Genomic DNA, 24,461 nt, shown 5'->3' with positions numbered 1-24,461 from the left:
TTAGACGAGTACTAATTGAGTTTCTTTTATAATGGTATGTCGTTGGGGAGAGCTCAGTCACCATACTATTGTGAAATGGCTTTGTGACTAAAGTGGTTATAATTAATAGTCAAAAAGCTGAAACTTAATTATAAATCATTTGAGTCTCAATTGCATATGTTCAATTGGTTCCTCTACTGGCTCATTGAAATCAAAAATGAACTGCATGTTGTATTAAATTAACAGAAACAAATAGAAATGGTGAAATGAAGAAATACGAAATATTTGAAAATAGTTAAATTTTTCTCAAAAATGAAAATGAAAATGAAAAATGACTTGAAAATGAATTTATGTTTTTCGAATGAATGAAGTTCAAAAATGCAAATAAATCATTTGGTCATAATGAACTGTTGAATGTGAAAATATTAAATATATTTTCTCATAGATTCTTTTACGGTAAAGTCGTCATTATTTTAACGATATTAGAATTGGGTTGAAAAATTTATTTATTTGAAAATATATTGAAGTTTAATTTTCAGAAATAGAAAAACAAATATTGGGTTGAATCAAATTATAAAATATTGGGCTAAAAGCCCGGAAAGTACTTGTAATTGGACCTGATATATAAGAGGCCAAAAAGCCCCTTATGTAATAAAATGAGACGACAACTTTTGTATATTTAACTAGGGTTGTCGCCTCCAACATCCTAATAGAACTAGGATTTCATTTTTCTAGTTGAAATAAACTTCTCTAATTCAGCAAGGGTTCTACTTTCTCTCCTTATAAATAGATGACATTGGTAGGGCTATAGACACAACTTTCAGATATCAATATTCTGCCAGAAAATCGAGAAACTTTTATTCACTAAGAATTAAATATATTTTTCGGAATAATGATTTTGCCAATTTCTATTTGAGAAGAGAATTTTCATTTTCACCCAAAAGAAAAGAAAACTATTTCTAGTTTATGTATTTGATTCGATTTGGTCAAGCCCACACTCGAGGAAATTCGTGGTACGAGAATAGAAAAGAATACCATTTGGTTGAAAGTCAAGAATGACAATGATCCATCTATCCAAAAAAAAGGGTACGATTTTGGTTTAGGGTTTATTACTATAAATATAAAAAATTAGGTCGGTTTTCAAATTTTTATTTTCTGCTATGCAAGAAAACCATTTTTAGACCTGATTTTTTCCAACAAGGTTCACTAGACACATGTAGCATCCTTGAGAGGCATGTGTTGCTTTGTTATTTTTCACTTCTACTTCTATTTGTAATTTGTGTAACAGCTCGATTTTGGGCTTAGTCGAAATAGTGGTTAATTTTATTATTATTATTTTGGTTTCATAGTATGATTATATGAGTGTATGAAAAATTTGGTGAGTTAATTTTAGTGTTTGTGAGCTTAATTGCGAAAAAAGACCAAACCGCATAAAGGGTAAAAGTTTTGTTTTATTAGTTAAAGGTGTAAAATTATTGGAGAACCATAATTGGAGGGGTTTAAAGAGTAAATAGACCCTTTAGAAGCTGATGGCTGGCTATAGGGGACAAGAAAATAAAATGGTCAAATGGGTAGGTGACTTAATGTACAATAAAATATTACCCTAGTGACTAGCCATCATCTTTTTCATTTTTCCTTTCTCCTCCACCGAAATTTTCAGCAAAAATGGGGTTTTTGGAAGCTTGAAGTTTTAGCAACTTATCCCCTTTGAAAGTAAGTGATTTTCATATTCATTGTTGATGACTTTTGTATTTTTAGGACCCTTGTAGCATGAGCTTTCCATTGAGGGGACTATTTTGCAAAATGGTTCATAGTCTAGGGATTTGCCATGAAAAAAATTATAATGTTTGCTGAGTTTTTATGGAAGAAAATGAACATTGGTTGTGTAATAAACAACTTTTGTGAAAGAAGTTTGCATGAAAACACCTAAAAACGGTTATTCTGTAAAGTTGTAAAATAAGTTATAAATATGTGAAATAATTGAAATTGTGAGTTGCTATAGTTATAAAAAGAATTCAGCTAGGCTTGGTAAAGGAGGAAATTCAATAAAAATTGATTTATGAGCCTAAGGGCAAAATCATAATTTTTGTAAAGTCTAAGGGCAAAATGGTCAATTTGCCAAAGTATGAATTTTGGAGTGTATTAATTATTATGATGATTGAATTGGTGAAATTTGTTGTTTTAGATCAAGAAAGATGCAATCCGGACTTAGATCGGGGGAAAACCAAGCTAGTTGAATAACTCGACTTAGTCACCTACTTTTGTATACTGAGGTAAGTTGTACATAAATAATGCAAATTAAATGTTATCATGCATTATACAATTACTTTGGCATGAATTGTTGAGTTGTGTTGGAAATGTAAATTATGAGAATTAATGTAATAAAGACTCCCGGTTGAACATTAGGAATAGATTTGGATATTCATGCCATGACATTGGGTGGTATGTGTGCTAGTGTAAGACATGTCTGGGACATGCATCAGCCTCGAGATATACAAGCTAGTGTAAGACTTATCTGGGACATGGCGTCAGCTTATTGTGTGTCAGTATAAGACTTGTCTAGGATATGGCATCGACATCGATAAATGAGAGCCAGTGTAAGACCTGTTTGGGACACGACATCGACCTCGATATATGAAATTCAGTGTAAGACCTGTCTAGGACATGACATCGACTTTGATGTGCTAACAAGTGTAAGACCATGTCTGGAAAATGTCGTCGGCATCTTATCCCATGTTGGGGCTATTGAATATCCCATAGAATTCCAAATGGTTCAACAGGATATTTATGGTTTGTATCGAAATGAGAGAACCTATGACCATGTGGTGAGTGGTACAAGTACCTAAATGAGAATTATGAAATAAGAGCTTCATTTATGTTGTATGTTTAGTAAGGAAGGAAAGTGAGTAAGTTATGCTTATAACCATTTGTGTATGTTACATGAAGTATGAAATGTGAATTCAATCAACGTTGTATGCTTGGTGAGAGATGGATATGAACAAATAATATTTATGAATCCTCACTTTCGAGTGCAAAATTGAATTATATTGGGAGTATGATCCCTTATGGTAACTTGTAGTTATTTCATTATTTACATGCGACTTACTAAGCTCTATGCTTATCTCTTTTCCTTTCCATTTACCTGAAGTGCCGCCAAATTAGCCCATGGATCAGATACCGTCAGAGGCCTCGTTTACACTATCATTTGAAGCTAGGTATAGTTAGTTCTTTTATTTTGAATATGGCATGTATAGGACTTTGTCTTTTAAGTTTTGTGTTTTTGTTAGTTGGCCGAATGTGTTGGCTTGGGATGAAACCCTTCATTTTGTTTAAGGCCACAAATTATGGCTAATATTTATCTGTGATATGCAATTGATGATGTTTCATGGATGGGCAAATTGCATAAATGAATAAATGCATGCTTGGATTGTTATAGTGTAATTATCATGTAGTTTTTAATTATAATGTTGTGGTTGAATTGGCCTTATGTTGGTGCATGGAATTGGTAATATTGATGTGGTATAAGTTAGTGCAAGTAAGGGTGGCAAAAAGGCTTAGTAGATAGCTCTATTTTTGTCCAAAAGGGTAGATGCATGGGTGTGTGTCTAGTCTGTGTGAGACACATGGTCAACCTCATGGGCATATTGTCCGACTGTGTGTCCCTTGCACCTTGAATTTGCAAGTCAGTATGCATGGTAGTAAACACATGGGTAGAGACACAGCAGTGTGTCTCAGCCGTGTGGAGAACACGGCCTCTGGCCACGGGTATGTACCTTGGCCGAGTGCCCCTAATTTGTTGCTGATGTCAGAAACAGAATGTCAAGGATTTTACATACGGGCTGCGACACGGGTGTGTCATGGGCGTGTGAGGGACACGGATGTGTGCCCGATCATGTGAAAACCCCTGTAGGTTCTAATTTGGAATTAAATTCACACGGGTTAGGGACACGGGCATGTTCCCTTGTGCTTAGGCTGTGTGAACCACACAGGCCTTCAGCATGGCCAGGTCAAAATGGCCATACAGGCGTGTGCCCCTATTTCAAGTGACATTTTTTCAAAGTTTTCAAAGGTGTTCAGATTAATCCCGAATAATTTCCAAAGTGTGATTTGGGTCTTGTAGGCCCATATTAAGAATTTCTAGATTAAGAGTGAAAAGTTTTAAATTTGATCTAATTTTTACGACTCGAAAATGATTGTATGCATGTGTTTAAGTCAAGTAATACCTTGTGCCCAGTCCCGGCCTTGGACTTGGGTAAGGGGTGTTACAATTTGCCATAGGCTGTTAGAAAAATCTTGATTTAAATCATTTTCTTTTCTTTGATTCTTGTTCTTTTTTTTTATTTTATTCTGGAGATGATTCCAAATAAACGATACAGAAGCTATAATTGTAAACTAAGATCGAATTTATGGAAGCATTGGTTTATACATTCCTCTTAGTATCTACTCTAGGGATAATTTTTTCGCTATCTTTTTTCGAGAACCGCCTAAAATTCTAACTAAAAAATGAAATGATTTTCCATTACTTCAATTAGTCTCCATGTTCCTCAAATGGATCACTTAATTGTTGAGAGGGTTGCCCAAAAGCAATATAGGTATAACAATGCTATATAATTTTATCATTTATTAATTTATATTTTCATCATTTTTGAAAGGAAAAACGTATATTTTTTCATTTTCGAGGGGCTAAGATACAACTTTATCATATATTAACTTGAATTTTCATTATTCATAAAGGGACTAAATTATATGATTTTTATTTTTAGGGGACCAAAACCCTTGCTTATCCCTTTAAAATTATCCTTGACCTTAAACATTAAAAAAAAAACAACTTTAAAAGCAATCCATTCTGGATATATGCGTTTATTTGGGAAACCCATATAGAAATTAAAATAATAATTGAAAATAAAAATACCGTAAAAATATAAATCATAGTGTAATAGGTCAGATTGTTTATATCATTAAAATTCTTCTATAATATTTTTTATTTTTTATTATGAAATTTTCTTATTATCTGATTATAATTTTATATTTCAAAATGTTCAATTAATATAAAAAAAAATAGAGGACTCAAAAACTGATTATTGTTATTATTGTTATTAAGCTTGAGGAGTTAGCCACAAAGGCAAAAGGGCTTTGGAATGTTGTAGATAACCAGTGAGTTTTTTTATTAAATCTCGTCATAAAGGTGCGTATTGCTTTGGGCTTCCAAGATAAATGGGGCTTTTAAAATGGAAACAGTTAAATTTTTATTTTTTCATTTTTTATTTTAATTGAATTGACCGAAGATTGAAGCTTCTTGACTTCGTATCATTGATGATAAATCTTTAAAAACTATACACGATTATTGATGCAATTCCGGTAATTAAAAATCTTATCCATATGTACCCGGAAATTAAACTAATAATCAGGAAGATAAAAATGAGTAACGGAAGTAGATAATCCATGGTGTCGAAACTATTTTTTGAAAAACGGGAATCGACTTAAATTTTGAAAATGAAAACGGATAGAGGAGTCGCCACTAATCTTTTTTTGATGAGGTGTGATTGGGTCACCTCGTAAAAGTGGTTGTTTTTAATAAATGGTTTGATTTATTTAAACAACGATTTTGGTCCACGCATATCAAGAAAATAGGTTCGGGAGTCGGTTACGCATGAGAAAGGATTAGCACCCTCGATACGCCCAAAATTGGTACCTAGTTGATTAATTAGTGTCTTTGTGTCGAAAATTTGAAAACTTGAAAGAATTTGAAATACGATCCCTCTTTGTATTAATGTTGATTTAAAAATGATTGAATAAATTAAAACGGATGTTAAGGACCATCTCATCTCGAAGTAATAAAATGTCACGCCTAGTAAGTTAGGACACGGCATCTCGAACTTTGAGAATGAGCTTGCCTTTATTTAAGATTCATGTATTTTAACTTCTTTTTTTTTTTTAAAAAAAAGGATGTTCGGTTATTTAGGTAAACGAGAAAAGTCAAAACCCAATAAGTTAGGGCACGTTTTCTCGAATTTCTTAATATCGAATATTGCCTTTATTTGCAAAAGCTCTTATCTCGAGGTAACAAGATGTCATATTCAGTAAGTTAGGACACAACACCTCGTATCTTTGAGAGTAAGCATTTGTTTCAAAACTCGTATTGTGATTTAAAAGAGTATTCTGTTATTTAGGTTAAATGAGAAAAATCGAAACCCAGTAAGTTAGGGCACGATTTTCTCGAAATTCCAAATACGGAGTATTGCTTTTTATGAGAAAGTTATTTTCGTCGGGACAAGGTTAATACAACATAAGTTTGTAATAATAAAATAAAGAATGCTTAAACGAATATAGATCTCGGTATTGACAAGCATAACAAAATGAACATAAGCATAAGCGTGAGCGATAACGATAAAAGTAAAAATAAAATAAAATAAAATGGATAAGCTAAAATAAGAGAGAAACAATGAATAAGCTAAAAGTATTTGAAAAATAAAATAAAAAATAGTTGTGAATGAATAAGGATTATGTGAAATCATAAAAAGGATAGTAATAAATAATAATGATATGAAAAATATAACAATAGTGAAATAATGATATTAATACCTAAATATAAATATAGATATAATACTTAGAATATAATGCGAAAACATAAATAGATAAGAAACATAAGTAGTAAGAAAATATATATAGATGAAAATATAATAGTAATAATAATACGATAGTAATAATGATAATAAAAATTAACAATAACAATAACACGTTAAATAAAAAGTGATAGTGACAATAATAATAATAATAATAATAATAATAATAATAATAATAATAATAATAATAATAATAATATTATTATTATTATTATTATATGATAATAAATAAAAGGAATAAAAATAATAGTAATAAAAATATTAACAATAGTAATAATAACGATAATATAAATACTAATATATACATAAATAATAATAATAATAATAATAATAATAGTAATAATAATAATAATAACAATAATAATAACAATACATTAATATATGATAATATCAATAATATTAGTAAGTAAAAAAGGGAATAATAATAGTAGTAATAATAATAACAATAGTAAGAATAATAATGATAATATAAGAAACATAGTAATATAATCAATAAAATATAATAGTAATGAAAATAATGCTAACGGTAATAATAATAATAATGATAGTAATATAATAATAATAATAATAATAATAATAATAAGTAAAATGATAAAATCACCTAATTTTAATAATAAAATATCAAAATAAAGAAAAAGGATTAAATTGAATTTAAAACCGAAAGTTTGGGGCGAATTCGAAAATTAATAAAGAAAAGAGGGACCAATTTGGGCATGCGGATAACAAGAGAGGACCAAAATGGGCAATATCCCCTCCTCCCAAAACACACAGCACCAAGAGGGACCAAATTGAAGGTCCAAATAAATTACAGGGCAAAATTATAAATAATGAAAAAACTAAATTCAAAACAATAAAATGCGGAAGGGCTAAAAGTGCAATTAGCCCTTACATTGAAAAACTGCAGATCTTCTTTGGCGGACGGGTCGGGTTGAGTCGCCCCAAAACGACACCGTTTTTAGGGGGCCGAATGAAACGGCGTCGTTTCTCAGGTACTATAAATGCAAATTTTTTAACAAAAAAAATCATTTCTTCCTTGTTTCAGAAAAAAAAAAACTCCCTTTCTCTCTCATTTCTCTCTCTGGCCGAGGCCAGAATCCGGCGAGGGGACCGCCGTCGCCGTACGTTATTATTATTATTATTATTTTTGTTATTTTTTAATGTATTTGTAATATAAATATTCATGCAAATTCGAAAAAAAATAAATAATAATAAAATAAAATCACCTTAGGTTTTCGGGTTTGATTTCTAGTATATTGGGTTCTTCCAATCTAGTATTTTTCTCCTGATTTGCTATTATTTGCTTTGGCTCACTGATTTCTTATTCGAAATTCTCCAAAAAAAATTACAAAGATCGAAAGGCTTTATATAGCCGTTTACAAAGTATTTTAATTTCTTTTTAATTCTTGTAGGTGCAACTTGAGCGGTGGCACAGTGACGATGGAGCAGGTGGTATGGGCGATGGGACAGAGGGTAGTTGGCCGAGTGCCCTAGGTGTGGCGCCTAGGGTTTGGAAGATGTGATTTTTCCCTTTTTTTTTTTTGTTTTCTGTTTGGGTTAGGGTTAATTTGGGTTTAAATTGGGCTTATTATTTTATTAGGCCATTTGGGTTTGTTTTAGTTGGTTTAGGTCTACTTTGGGGTTATCTGATATGAGTTTAGGGATTTGGGTTTTGGGTTGGGCAAATTGGGCTTGTAACACATGGTCCGAGTACTGAACTAAGTATATTTGATTAAACTTTTGTCCATGTAGTATTCTATATCGAAAGATTAATTTCATACTCTCTTTTTAATCCATAGTGATGCGTTGAGGTCGTGACTTCAATCGAGAGTTTCAATCCATCTTTCACCTATGCATTCAACAACACTGCGTTAAGCTACATTATAACTTACTAACTACTCCATAATTCAAATCTTACCAATAACATTAGAAGCACACTCATACTATAAACTATAAATGCTTAATTTCTCACAAAAATCCACATAATACTTCTTTATTTGATTTTAATGTTGACCCGTCATTTTATTCGCTTTTCTAAAAATAATGTTTGAAAACTTTTCCCTTTAAAGATAGATAATGATGAGGGGCTTAGGATAGGAAATTGGGAAAGTAAAAAATTTCATTCTCAATTAAAGATACATGCTTTGTGAAGGGTATTTTGATCAAAATAATTCCACAAAACAGGATCCTCTATATTTTGTACAGTATTTTTCTGTACAAAAATTATCATCCATTGTATAATATCAAATTCTGCATCAATTATGATGGATATTGACACAAAAGTAAATCATACACTTTATTCCCTGAAAGTTGAATTTTTGTTTATAAAATGAGTTGGTTTCAATTAAAAACTAAACAACATTAATTCTCTATAAGCACCAAACAATTATAATTTACCTCATATTAATTTTCACATAATCACAATAAGATTCAACTCTACTTACAATACAAAGTATGACATCATGACCATTAGCACAAAATTAGAAAAGTACATGAGATGTAATCAAGTCGAGTCGAGCTTGAATATTGTCAAAGTTGAGTTTGACACAAAATTTAGAACTCTCAATTAAGCTCGTTTATCAATTTTTGTACTCAAGCTATTAAGGGGAATACAAATACTAATAGCAAATAAATGTTAACTTAGAAATAATTTGATGCATATATGAAAAATTGATTTGATGAATGTGGGAATGCTTTTTGGGTTTATCTTCGATTTTTGTACAATACTTTGCTTTGACAAGTCTATTTTGTGTCAAAGGTGGTATGGAATCTTGTTTTGGTGTTTTATCTAGTTGTCTTGTTTCTTTGATGCTTGAGTGTTTTTGTAATCTAATGATGCAAAGTTATTTTGACTTTGTAATTTTGACTTGTCCAAAAAAAAAAAGATTGATAAGCACATAAAAGGGCATAAAAAGATCTTTTAGACAGAGTTTAGAAGTACAAATATAATACAATATAACATGTGGATACTAGTGTTTTTGAAGTGGTTGTCAAATTGCCAACGATAATAGCTGCTATAACTAATACTACAATAGACCTCTATTAGTTGCCATGTTTAAATAATGTTAATATTGTAGAAATATGAAAATTCTTCTATTAAAGAAATTTATCTTGAAGATTAGATTGAATTGGATAATGCAATCATATTCCTTGGATTGTGTAGATTAGATGAGGATAGAATTGAAGACATATCTTCAACAATTTACATTACTTTGATTTTTAATATTATATCTTTTATTTTGCTTATTTAATAGGAGAATTGATTGTAATTCATCTCTTAATTTATTAATAAGTCTCAAAACTTTTATATAATTAAGAGAGTTGAGTAAATTTTGTACTAAGCTTTGAGAGCAATTATTTGTTTGTTGTGTAATGTATTTTTGATAATGTATTTAAGAGAGTAAATAAGTTGCGGCATAAAAAAATATCATAATTGTCGGACACATAAAATTTTTTGGGTATCAGAAAAAGGAAAATAAGTAGACGCCACCTATCCACCTTCACCAACTTGGGAGAGGACATACCCAAATCCATCAACCATTGTGACATTTGTCTACGACGGTCGCGGAGATTGGGGGAGCTTTCGCAGCCCAAGACACAGTCAAACCAACCCAATCGGGGTGAATGCGGGTGCCTTCAGAAGCCCGCACTTCACTTGCATGACAGCTATAATTTCTTATGTTGGCTTTTATAAATAATATATAAAACAATTGTTTTATTGGGATTCTACCATACATTACTGTTTTCTCGAGGAACTCCATTCTCTACTTCCACCAACTTCAATCTAAATTGTATCTTTAGATTATCCTTTTGTTTAACACCCAGGTTTTATGTTTTATTGTTTTAAACACCCGAGTTTTAAAATCATTAACAAAAATTCAGCAGAAAGCAATTCCCATCCATTGACTGTAATTCCGAATATTGAGAGGCAATGATAACTCAATCGAAAACTCAACTCTTTGATGGTTGAACCATTCTGGGATTTCACTTCCAGGAATAAGAATATCAAATCTCTTGAATTTGCAAATACCTGCAAAATGGAACACCTAAAACCATAAATTGTTAACTATGAGATTTTGCAAAGCAAAAGGGATATTAATCAACCTTAAGGCTGTTTTAGCAATGTTGATGCATTGATGTTCTCAGCCAATCTGTAGCAATTTGCACCTAAAATATCTGTCCAATCAATTTAATTGCATTCCTTTGATGGACCTGCAATTACTTCCATAGATGTTAGAAGGCCAGGCACTGATTTAAGCTTTCTACACTTTGACAATCCAGGACGTTCAAGCTTGAGAAATCGAGTAAAAAATGAAGGCATGCTGATGAAATTGTTACCATTAAGATCAAGTTCTTTTAAAGAGGATAGACAACAAATAAATATTTATTTATATTTTGTTTAAAATATTTAAATAATAGGTAGAGGCATAAAGTAGCTTGAAAATACAAATATTTTACCATTCTCATTGGTAGGAGTATTATTTTTTACTTATGTTTTAGTTAATGAGTTAGTAATAAACTAATTTAATTGGTAATATTTAGTCATTTCTATGACTTATTTTTAGTTAAGATGAGGAAAAACTTTCACTTATTTTAGAGATATTATTTTTACAAAAGTTATTACTCATCTTTCTAATTTCAAGTATAAATTTGTACTAATTATTCTTTATTTGATGTGTAACTATTTTAATTCATATGTAACAAATAACCTTTTTTCTTGTGTTATTATACTAGTAACCAAACAAGGTATAAAAGTGATGATTGAGTAAAATCTCATGATGTGTTTGTTTCACGAAAATGACTTACAAAAATATTTTATGTATTATTCTGCATTTGTTTCATGAAAAATCTTGGTCAATGAAAAATAAGTCATTTTTCTATAAATTGACTTATCCTTTTGCGAATATAACTCATTTTCTAGAAAAGATCTCATTTATGGGTAATTTTATTTTTATATAAAATTAACTTGAATCAACCTTAATATTATTATATTAATAATAAATTTTTAATTTTAATTTTAAAAATATTAAAATACTAATCTGAAATACCATAATGTTCAGTATTATTAAACATACATATTTAGTTATTTATATTTAATAATATAGAATATAACTTATTTTAATAAATTATTTAATATTATAAAATTTAGTGATGATAATTTTAAATTTTAAGTAATATTTTTAATATATTATTGAAAAATAATATCAATATTTTAATAATAAAAATATATTGCAATTTATAAATATTTAATGATAAAAATACAAATACTTTAATTATGTAAATATGAATATTTGTTTAAATAATGCTTAGCTTCATTTATCCATTCCACTTTAATATGTCACTATCCACTATCAGTATGTAATATATGTAATTTAAATAAAGTTTTAATTAAGCATTGTTTACTATTAAGTTTATATATGATATTTGAAGTTTGAAACTGTTGATTTCACACCCCGAAAATCGATGGATCTAAAAAGATGAGTAAAGTAGATATGTAAACTCTTGGGAGCGTTGTGGTAACATAATCCGCCACCATACTAGCTTGATGGCGAGTTAGAGTATTGGTACATACTAGCGCTAAAATATCCGGCCGTTGGCGGTATCTAAGGAATTAATCGTAGGGTGTTTTCAAGTGAAGAAAGATTACACCCAAGAAAGTGCACGCCTATGAAGGAGTATGCCCCAGAGTTCTGTTTGAGCACTAAGAGCTTGTCGAGTGTACGGGGAAGCTGTAGGAGACTTAATTGTCCTTAAGACCACGTAGAACATAAGTCACCACCAAGATATAGTATGCCTGATTTGCATGAATACTGTTCAAATGGATCTTGTATCGGGTTTGGTTAGAAGTTATTGGGACTCAACAGAAGTAGAGATCAGAGTAAAGAGCAAAGTAACATAATGTATGAAAGATTGCTTGTACACTAAAACAAGCCAACTGAACAAATCATCACTAGCAGCATGGTTGGCCACTTCTCAATAGGAGTCAGTTGGCTTGATTTAACCCTCCCATGACTAGTCACAATAAGGTTAAGTTTTGCCAGATTTTCTTTTACCTACCCTGGATTTGGTAGGAAAATCTGGGGGACCGAGAGTATATTTATAAGAGGACCATTTCAAATGGTTTTTCTATTTGCTTAATGTTTAGGTTCTTCTTTCTAACCTCAACATCTTCTTCTTCTTCTTCTTCTTTGTTAAGATCAGACTAAGATCTCATCTAATGAGTAGATGATTCTACCTTCTGGTAAGTATTACAGCTTTGCACATTATGATTATAAAAGGGAAGAGTGCTATAGAAAGGCCCTACATAGGGGTTGCATGAGTGTTAAACGGGCCTATTTTTTTTCCAAACCTATTTTTCGGGCCTAATATTTTTTCCAAATCCTCCTAAATTTTGAGTAGGCCTTAGAGCTTAAGCGAGAACAAGTCTAGCTAGAACCCTAACCACAACACAAAAGGGTTTACTATCAATATGCACTCAAAAAATATGGTTCCTTACTTAAACATATTTAAAGCCCTCAATTCTAGGTAAAATAACTTATACAAGTCTCTCAATTATATAGAATATGTTTAGACTTGCTAGCATAGGAAGATCTATATTAATCCCTATAAAACAACCATATTACAAGCCAAATACAATGTAATAATAATGAACAATGTAAACATGTTGTAATGGCCTAAATCTATTCGGCCTAGATAAAAGCAAACAAAAACAAAGACATAAAAATAATAAAAGTCCATTTACAAGTCCAAAACCCTAAATACTCAATCTGCTAACCTAAAAACCCTAAAAGCCCAAAGCCCAAAACTTAAAAACTAAATAAGGACCCTAGCCACCTCTGAGACTTCAGCAGCCACCGCCACTCCTTTCCACGTCAGCAGGCACATCGCCCAAGGTTTGCCCTTGCTATCGTTTCACCGAAATGGAAAAGGCACATCTCCCCACCATGGTTGACCGGAAAGCCTCTGTCATCGCTGTGAAATACCTACAAAAAAAGAAAGTAAAAGACAAAGCAGGGAAACAGAAAAGAAACAAAAAAATAAAAATTATAGTTTGGCTCTAAAAGTCATAGCCATCACATGTAACGTTTTGACAGAAGAAATCGAATACAAAAGAAAAAGAACAACAAAGTTAAAAAGAAAATACAAAGGTAGTCCTATTTTGTTTTCTTTTTCTTTTTCTTTCTTCTTGTTTCGAAAAATATAAGAAAAATAAAAAAAAAGAGTTTAATTTTTACCTGTTCATCTTCCACCACCGTCGACGACTTCATCGGAGAAGAAGAGTCGAAAGGTTTCTTGATTTCCAGTCAAGTTTCGACTAGATTTCAGAGGATCTAACCCTAGATTCACCATCTACTCAAAAAAAGGGATAAAAAAGGCCTATTTTGGGGAACTGTAACTACTGCAGGCAGCGGTTTCCATTACCGATGATTGGTGGCCACGGCGGAGACCCACCGTCCCATGGCTGGACATAGGGGTGGCTTTGAGGGGAAAAAAACAAGAGAAAATAATTTTTTTTGTTAAACAGGGTTTAAAATGTTTTTTCTAATTTTTTTTATTTTAGAAGGCCCTATGCGACGTCATTTTGGGCTTGACCTTCAAACTCCCAAAATGGCGTCGTTTTGACGCTTAGCCTGACAAACTGACTCGAACTCCTTTAAATCCGCATGTTTTTGAAGGAATGGGTTATTTACCATTTTGGCTCTTCCACTTTTTAGCAACTTTTTAAATTAATCATGCGCATTTTTATTTTATTTCATTTTTACCCCATTATTTTGATTCCTTTGCAATTTGCTCCTTTGTCCTACTGTCAACCCAAGGGAATGACATGAATTGGATTAATTGCTCTCTGAGCCCCAAACTTTTATATTCCATTTTAATTTAATCCTTTATATTCCGTCTCCTTGTAATTTAGGCGCTAAATTTTGTTATATTTTCAATTTAGTTATTTACTTCCCATTTTCTTATTTATTTCACAATGTATACCTTAAGTTTTGTTTAAATTTCAATTTAATCCTTTATTTATTTAATTACGCCTATTTATTTCTTGCTTTTTTTATTTTATCCCTAAAATTTTATTATGGTTTCAATTTAATCTTTTTATTTAATCTTGCCCTTTTTATTTATTTAATTTTCAGCATTTTTAATTCCTTATTTATATTTTATCATTTAATTTACATAACTTGCATTTTATCCTTAAGTTTCTTAATCATCTCATTTTAGTTCATTTTTTTCTATTTTTTAATGTTGATGTTATTATTAAATGATTATTTTTGCTAATTAATATTTTATTTTGTCATCATTAATATTACACATCTATGATCATAGCATTATCATACTTTTTATTATTTTACCATTTTTGTCATACTAATGTTCCACTTATTATTTTACTATTATTTCCATTATTAAATAGTATTATTAATCGGCTAAAAATTATTCCAACTACCACTTATTATTTTGTTATCATTTTTTACCACGTAAGCTATTCAATACTATTTTGTCATTTCCATATTATGTAACATGTTTAAATATTCATTTATTTTTGTACCACCATTTGAATAAATTAATCACATATTGCATTAAATGTTATATTCATTTTTACCCGATGCATAAAAAAGTAATTTTTAAAACCGAGGCAATGTTCTTTGTTTAGGGATTCGAGAAATAATGCTCTAACTTACGGGGTATGACTTTCTCCTTGAACCAAGATAAACTAGCATCCTATTAAAATTCAAAATATATAAGACTTACATAATAATCAAATAACGAAAATCCTTATTTTCGAGGATTCAAGATATCGTGCCCTAACTTACAGGAGATGATCCTTTTCACAATTGACTCGAAATAAGAAGACTTTTTCCATAAAATTCAATTTAGTTTGCAATCATGCAAGAAGGGGATTGTATCTTAAATTTTCTTTGAATTTTCAATTCTCGACACTAAGACATCAAGTAACCAATTAGGTACCAATTTTGGGTGTTGTTAATGTGCTAGCCCTTCCTCATACGTAACCGACTCCCGAACCCATTTCCTGAATTTTGTATACAAAAAATTATCATTTTAATAAATCTAACATTTCATTAAAATGACCAAGTTTTGAAGTGATCCAATCACACCTAAATAAAAAGGATTAGTGGCAATTTTATTTTCATTTTAAAATAAAAAGTCGATTTCCAAGAGGTTTTGACAGCTTGGCGACTCCACTGGGAACTAATAAGAGAGTCAAGCCGTGAGTTGATTACTTTTGGTCGAAGATTGATAAGTCGGTTTAAATTGACAATCCCCTCCTTATATTTCATCCTTCATATTTTGGTGGTAAATAATGTCTTTATTATCTTGGGTTGCATAATGATTTAATATGTCTGCTTTATTGGTTCGAGTTTCTCTTGGCATATTTTCACATATATTGCATGGCAAAATTATTCCATTTTATCCTTTTTTTAGTGGGAGTGGAAAGCTCTTCCTTTGTGAGGTCTTCACCTCCGTATAGGATAGTGGATCGCTTTCGGGATACATCCGTACCTATGTCTTCGTGAGGTCTTCATCTCCGTACAACCATAGGGAAATGTATTCTTCTGAACTAAACTCAGTCCGCATGATCCTATAATGGGTGAGGATTGAGGAATTTACCTGTTTAGGTACCTTTACTTTAGAACCGAGCCGCATATAATAAGCCTTAAAGAACCCACCCTAGGTAGAACCATATCAAACCTTTAGTGGTCACCTGAATAGTTGTTCTATTTGTTATTTCTTGCTTTGTATTCTAGCTTTGTATGAAATGTACTGACTTGTTTCTTTTATTTTTACTGTGATTGCATTGCAATTTTATCATAAAAAAAAGGGTGTTGATTTATGTTCAGATGCTAAATAGAGAGCTTTTCATGGAAAAGGGATTTCTTGATAAAGTGGAAGACAATGCAGCTGTGAAAATATGGTTCGAGAAAAAACAACAAAAGAAAAATGAAAACCTATAGGAGGGGTACATGTCAGAATTATGGGATTTCACCCGTATTAGTGTGACTCAGAATAGTCTTTAAGAGCTAAAAGAAATATGGGATCAACTGGATGATGAAATCAAGCAGTTATTCTACTGTGAATATGGCGATTTGCCTTATCTACTCGATGTCAGAGTCGATAAATACCTACTCCTAGCTCTTGCCCAGTATCGGAATCCCGCCTATAGTTGCTTCACTTTTGGGAAAGTAGACTTGGTGCACACATAAAAGAGTACACCACTTTGCTCTGTTGCCTAAAGGTCCAAGTTGACAAAGCTTACTCTAGATTGCCAACGTCTTGACTTTCTTAAAGAGGCTAATGAACATAACTGGGATGAACAAGCAATGGGTCACGGCCTAGATTAAACAAAAAGGGGATAGTAAATGCATCCCTTGGAAAAGTCTACGGGATTTGATCTTGGTACTTCCAGATGCGAGGAAAAGGGTCGACGTCTTCGCCTTGAGTATTTATGGGTTGGTTATCTTCCCCAAAGCACTAGGGCATATGAATGATGCTGTTTCAAATCTATTTGACCGACTTGAAAAAAGAGTCACTCTCGTCTTGGCAATTTTGGCTGAAACTTTTAGATCTTTAAGTGCATGTCAGAGAGTGAATGAAGGAAGATTTATCGAATGTGCACAACTTTTACTAGTTTGGTTCCATAGCTACTTCTGGAAGGTAGAGAAAGTCTCTTATCGAGTGTTCTCGAAGGACTATTCTCTGTTGAAAGAATTAGTGGCTATCCCAAGACAAGGCAATATTTCTGAAGAAAAGTGGATGGCAATTCTCCAGAATCTCCAAAATAAAGATATTGAATGGAGGGCCCATTGGATGATCCTTAATGAAATTTTGTATCAATGTGGAGACTTTGGCTGGGTCCCTCTGCTCAGGAAATGGGGAGCTGTTGGATATGCCCATCTACTTGTATTGAGATAATATAAGTCGAGGCAGTTTATACCAACAATGCAATGGTTGCTGTAACACCCCATACTCGTAACTCACGCTGAGGAAGAGTACGAGGCATTACCTTTACTTGATCTCATACATACAAATAATCTCACGTCACCGAGACTAGGTCCAAATTAAACTTTTTCAATTTCTACTTTAAACTTCTTATTATGGGCCTATGAGCCTCAAATCGACCGTTGAAAACCATTTGGGACTATACCGGGTCCTTAAACAAACTATGAAAATTTTGTCCTTAAAATAAGGCACACGCTAGTGTGACCAACTCGACATGGTCGTGCTAATGGCCTGTGTGGCTTACACGGCCTAAGCACCTTGGGACACACCTGTGTCCCACACCCTTGTAGAATTAATTTCTAATTCACACCTACAGGGGTTTTCACACGACCAGACACATGCCCGTGTCATTGGCCGTGTCTTTCACACGGCCATGACATGCCCGTGTCCTAGCCCATGTGTAAAAATTGAGTATTCTATTTCTAACATTAGTATGCTCATAATGTCACACGGCCAAGGCACACGCTCGTGTGCTGGGCTGTGTCCTCCACACGGCTGAGACACACGATCGTGTCTCTGCCCATGTGTCTATTACCATGCATACTGACTTGAAATTTTTACGTGCAGCGGACACAAAGCCGGGCCACACGTCCATGGGGTAGACCGTGTGTCATACACGACCTAGACACATGTCCGTGTGCCTACCCGTGTGGACAGTATAAGGCTATTTACCAAGCCTCATAGCCACCCTTACATATATAGTTCCATACAAATACCAACCAATATTGAAACAAGTATAACTCCTATAACTAAATCAGCCATAATAGACATTCATTCAACCATGAGAATGTATCTTTTATAAATTCAAAATGAATATTACTGTCATTCAAAGTTTAATACAAATTAAAGGGTTTCTAACCCAAGCCAACACATTTGGCCAATTCTCAAAGACATAAAATAATAAAGTCTGAGTCTTATACATGCCATATTCAAAAATATAAATCCAATTATACCGAATGCTTCGGTTGATAGTATGATCAATATCTTTGACTTCTGGAATCCTTGAGCTAGTTCGGCGGCATTGTAAGGAAATGGAAAGGAAAGGGAGTAAGCATAAAAGTTTAGTAAGTTGCATATAAGTAGGTACACAACAACAACATTTTATCAATGATCCATATGCTCATGATACCAAGGTAGGCATAGGCATAACTTACTCATTACCATCCATACTAGTCACATATTGTTCAATGAGCTCATATCTCATACGTACCAATTATGTACCTGTACCACTCACAACAGATTATACTTTCCTTATTAGCTTAAGAACATAACGTTCACCGTTGAACCAATTGGAACACTACCAGATATTCATTAAGCCTCAGACGTAGGTAAGGTGCCGATGCCTTGGTCTTACACTGGCTCATATCTCAAGTCGATGCCATGAACCAAACATGGTCTTACACTGATTATCATCTCGTAGCCGATGCATGTCCCAGACATGTCTTAGACTGGCTTACGTCTCGAGTCCGATGCATGTCCTATACATGTCTTACACTAGCTCTCATCTCAATGCCGATGCCATGTCCCAGACATGGTCTTACATTGGCTCTCATAATGTGGCTGATGCATGTCCCAGACATGTCTTACACTAGCCAACAATAACCCATATGTCACGGCATGAATATCTGATTTATTTCCTAGGTTCAAACAGGAGCTTTACTATCTCTATTATCACCATACTATCTCAATTCCACAATCAAGCAATTCATGCTATCTCTATTATTTATATACAACTTACCTCAGATTACAAAATGTGGCGACTAGTCAATTTAATTGATTTGCTTGGCTTTTCCCTGATCTAGGTTCGGATTTGGCAATTCTTGATCCAAAATAGAAAAATACACTCATTTAATCACTAAATAAAATTAGGAAATTAAAAATTCACATCTTCGGTAAAATGAACATTTTGCCCGTAAGCTTTGGCAAAATGACCATTTTACCCCTATGCTTAAAAATCAAATTTGTTATCAAATTTGTTCGCATCTTAAGCCTAGTTGAACTCTTTTTACTCTTATAGAAACCCCAGATTCTCTCTATTTCACACATTTATCATTCATTTTACAACTTGTGCAAAATGGTCCCTTTAGGTGTTTTCATGGTAACACCTTTCACAAAAGTTGTCTATTACACAACTAAGACTCATATTCTTCCATAAAATTTAGAAAACACCCTAAATAATCTTGTGGAAAAACCCTAGACCTTCAACCATTTTTTCAGATATACCCCTCATTTGAAAGCTCATGCTTCAAGGGTCTCAAAAATGTAAAAACCATTAACAAAGGATATGAAAATCACTTACTTGTGAGTCAACTAAGTAGCTGAAAATTTTGAGCTTTCAAACCCCTTTGGATGGTTGATTTTCGGTGGTGTATGGGAGAAGAAAAGAAAAGATGACAACTTTTCTTTATTTTACTCAATTTGCTATTGTCATCAAAATCTAACACTTTGACTAATTGATTTCCTTGTCTCATGGTTGGATATGGTTTCTTTTAAGGGTCTAATTTCCCTTTAAAGACCCCCAATTTTAGTTCTCTAGCTATTTAACACCCTTAGCTATCAATTCAAGACTTTTGTATTTTATGCAAATTAGTCATTTTTCATAATTGTACTCACAAACGTCAAAATTAACTCACCAAATTTTTCATGCACTCCTATAATCATACTATGAATCTAAAATAATAAAAAAATAATTTACTCAACTCTGGATTTATGGTCCCGAGACTACTATTTCGGCTAGCCCCAAAATTGGGCTGTTATAGTTAGATCAATGTGAGTTTGCATACAAATGTGATAATTACAAAAAGATTGTTCGTGAAATATCGAACGCCTGGAACCAAAATCACAAAATGAAAAGATTTGTCGCAAATTCTATGACAACCCCCGAATATGATTGGTGGTGAGGTAAACAAATCAATGACAATGTCCCTTCGTCAAGTCAAGAAGATACTCAACCAATAAAAGAACACTTGCAAGTGATCCCATCTAAATTAGAGATCGTAAAACAAGACTTCGAAAAAAAGAGCTTCGAACTGGAGAAAAGGACAGAGAAGTTGGAAAAGGAAAAGGTTCAGCTAGGATTAGACATCGACATTCAGAAGTTAAAAGTTGAGAAAATGAGAAAAGGAAATAACAAAGCTGAGGAGGACTTGGACAGTCTAAAAACAGATTATAAGAAATTGTGTTTGTCAATAAGGACTATTGGGTTGGGTAAAACATTGGAACAATGGCAACAAGAAATCCAAGAAGAAAATATTAGAGTTGATTAGTGGGAAAAGAAATTCCAACATGCTTGAGTTCGAGAAGATGCTCTAAAAATGGATTTGTTAGAAAATCGAGATGAAAAAGTTGGATTAATAGCCTGGGTAGCGGAATTAGAAAGGTCTCTAGATCAACATTGTAGTCGCAACTTGTGATTGAGTTGACTGCAAGCCTAACTAAGATTGAAGAGTTAAAGAGAAAGATAAAAGAGCTCGAGGTTGTATTGCAAAATTAGGAACTCTAAGTTGAACTTCTTGAAATTAACAATGAACATTGGAAAGAGCAACTCCAACAGTCTCAATGTTAGATCAAGGATAGAGATCACATCATGGTGAAACTTTGACTCAAGTACGGGAAGTAGCAGAACATTTGCAAACCCTAGCGGTTCAAGCTGACATGCTGAGCTTGAGATACGAATCAGAATCAGATTGGGGCCGAGAATTAGCTTGGCTTCTGATAAACCGTAAATTATACATATTTTTACCCCATGTTCAATGCATTTTATGGATGATTTCTCATTAGAATTGGTGAATTCGATGCTCCTAATGCTTTAATTTCATGTTTTATACTTAGGAGAGCATAGGAGAGCGAAAGGAACGAGAAATAGGCCAAAAACGGAGAAAATAAGCCAAAGTACGAAATCAACACGGCGTGGACTTCCTCACATGGGTAGACCACACGACCGTGTCAATCTAGCAGAATTGGAGCACGACTCACATGGGTATAGCACACGCCCGTGTCATTCTAACAGGCTTGAACATGGCCTGAAGTAATCGCACACGGGTGTGTCCCTACCGAGCCCAGGTTAAGTCCAATTCGGAAAAGGCCACTTTTGAGGGCCTCTAGGCATTCCAAAGCCTATGAATACACCCTAGAAGAGGAGAAAAAGGGAGACGGAGAAGAGGGGGTTAGGAATTACTCTAAGGAAGTCGATTGATCCATCTCGGAAGCCAGGATTCATCATCAAGATTGAAGATCTCTCCTCAATTTCCCTTCAGGAGGTTTAGGTTTTCTTTATGTTTTGTATTCTTTATTCTTCTGAGATGTTTTCTTATTTAGTTATGAACTAAAACCCCTAAATACCTAAGGGGAATGAAACCTAAGACGAATCTTGTTATTATTTTTTGAATTGTATGATAAATATTTAACTTGTTCTTAATTATGTGTTCTTAATTCTTGTTTTAATATCCCAGGATACTAATTCAAGACATGCTCTTATTCAGAGGAGGAATAGACCCTGCTTAAGAGTACTTTTGTCATAATTAAGCGGAGTTGATTGCACGCCTAGAAATAGGGTGACGAGATTTTGCCGAATTAGGGTGAAACCTAATAAGGGAATCCATAGATCGAGTTAATGCAACCCTAGAGTGTTAATTAGAGAAATGTCTCGGTTATTCAATCTAGGGATTAGATGTCATTAGTCTTGAATAGGGATAATAACATAATTTAGGGATCTCTACGGAACAAGTTGAATGAATAAATCGTCCGATTCGGAGCCAGAATAACAAGTAAAGTCTAGGTGGATTTTTCCTTAGGTATTGTCTTCATTCAATCGATTTTCCCAAAAGCAATTCCCCAATTCTTTTCTCTGTGAGTTCTTACTTTAGATAATTAGTTAATTAAAACAAAATCTCTTTATTCTTAGGCTAGATAATAAAAAGGCAGTCATTACTAGTACTTTTAGTTTCTTTAGGTTCGACAATTCGGTCTTGCTAAAACTATACTACTGTTCGATAGGTACACTTGCCTACATCGTGATAATAGTTAGTCCAAGAATGAGTAATTATAAATATTTAAAACCTATCACGAAACCTTGCGATCAAGTTTTTGGCGCCGTTACTGGGGAACTGAAATATTAGGAACACACAATTTTTATTATTTTAGCCATTTATCTTTCTAGCAATTTAATTTAATTTAATTATTATTTATTAACTTCCTTTTTCCTTCTCTTGGTAGGTTTTCATAGTTTATGACTAGAAGAAACCCGTCGGGACCATTACTGTTTGACGAAGAAATCGATCGCACAGTTCGTAGAAACCAAAGAGAAATAAGGCGAAGCTTAAGATACACGGAGAACGAGCAAGAAGACGATACTCAACCCCCAACCAAAGAGATGGCTGAAAACCAAGGCAATCAGCTACCTCCTGCAATTGTGGCTAATAAAAATCCTGTTCCACGTATTATGTATGACTATGCTAAACCTTCTTTAACAGGAACTGAGTCAAGTATAGTTAGACCTGCTATTGCTGCGAATAATTTTGAACTGAAACCTAACACAATTCAGATGATACAACAGTTTGTTCAGTTTGATGGTTTGCAGGATGAGGATCCCAACACTCACTTGGCGAATTTTCTGAAGTTTTGCGACACTTTCAAAATCAATAGCATTTCTGATGATGCCATTCGCCTTTGGTTATTCCCTTTTTCACTGAGAAACAAAGCTAAACAGTGGTTGAACTTGTTACCACGAGATTTCATCAGTACTTGGGAATAAATGACCGAAAAATTTCTACTAAAATATTTTTCGCCAGCTAAAACGGCTAAGTTACGTAATGATATCTCTTATTTTGTGTAGATGGACTTAGAAACACTTTACGATGCATGGGAAAGATACAAGGATCTATTGCGAAGGTGCCCTCACCATGTGTTACCTCTATGGCTGCAAGTTCAAACATTTTACAATGGTGTGAATCCCTCAACAAGACAGATGATTGACGCTGCTGCTGGAGGAACCATCAACAACAAAACACCTGAAGAGGCTTATAAATTCATTAAAGAAATCTCACTGAATAATTATCACTGGCAATTCATGAGGACTAAGCCAACAAAAATAGCCGGCGTTTATAACGTCGACTCAGTTACTATGTTGTCAAATCAGGTAGAACTTCTCAATAAATAGATTGATGGTTTACTTGGTTCTACGCAGGTACATCCAGTAATGAGGTGTGACTCAAGTGGAGGAGGTGTGCATATAGAATATCAATCCTTCAATTCTACAACCGAAGAGGAACAAGTCAACTATATGGGTAACAATAACTTTAGATCTCAAAATAACCCATACAGTAATACTTATAATGTAGGTTGGAGAAACCACCCAAATTTCTCATGGGGTGGTCAAGGGAATCAAAAGTCACAAAATCCGTAGGGTTTTCAACAGCCACCTTATCAATAAGAGAAGAAACAGAACCTTGAGGAGATGCTCTCTAAATTCATCTCGGTGTCAGAAACCCATTTCCAAAATACTGAGACAACACTTAAAAATCAACAAGCATCGATCCAAGGACTCGAAACTCAGATAGGTCAGCTATCCAAACTAATCTCCGCACGACCACAAGGTAGTTTACCAAGTAATACTGAACCAAACCCAAGGGAACATTAGTACTCAAGATAAGGAAGGATTCATTGCGCCTGAGCCAGAATTGATGCAAGAAACTGTGGTAAGCAAAGGTAAAAGTGAGGTAAGTCATAACAAAATATTGAATGAAGAATATAAACCTCCTGTCCCATACCCTAACAAGACAAGGAAAGACCGCTCAGACGATTAATTTGGTAAATTCTTAAACTTTTGAAAAAATTACATATTAACTT

General features: G+C 33.2%; 1 non-coding gene across 1 annotated transcript; it reads right to left on the bottom strand.

The window, feature by feature from the left end:
• Positions 1-23,415: 23,415 nt before the first annotated feature.
• Positions 23,416-23,522, bottom strand: LOC128285823 (small nucleolar RNA R71). The gene has a single exon (XR_008276371.1). It is a non-coding gene; the product is annotated as a small nucleolar RNA R71 (small nucleolar RNA).
• Between the last annotated feature and the right edge of the window lie 939 nt (positions 23,523-24,461).

The sequence above is a fragment of the Gossypium arboreum genome, chromosome 12 (genome assembly GCF_025698485.1).
Source record: "Gossypium arboreum isolate Shixiya-1 chromosome 12, ASM2569848v2, whole genome shotgun sequence".
NCBI classification, from domain to species: Eukaryota; Viridiplantae; Streptophyta; class Magnoliopsida; order Malvales; family Malvaceae; genus Gossypium; species Gossypium arboreum.
This window is presented reverse-complemented; position numbering and strand designations above follow the sequence as displayed.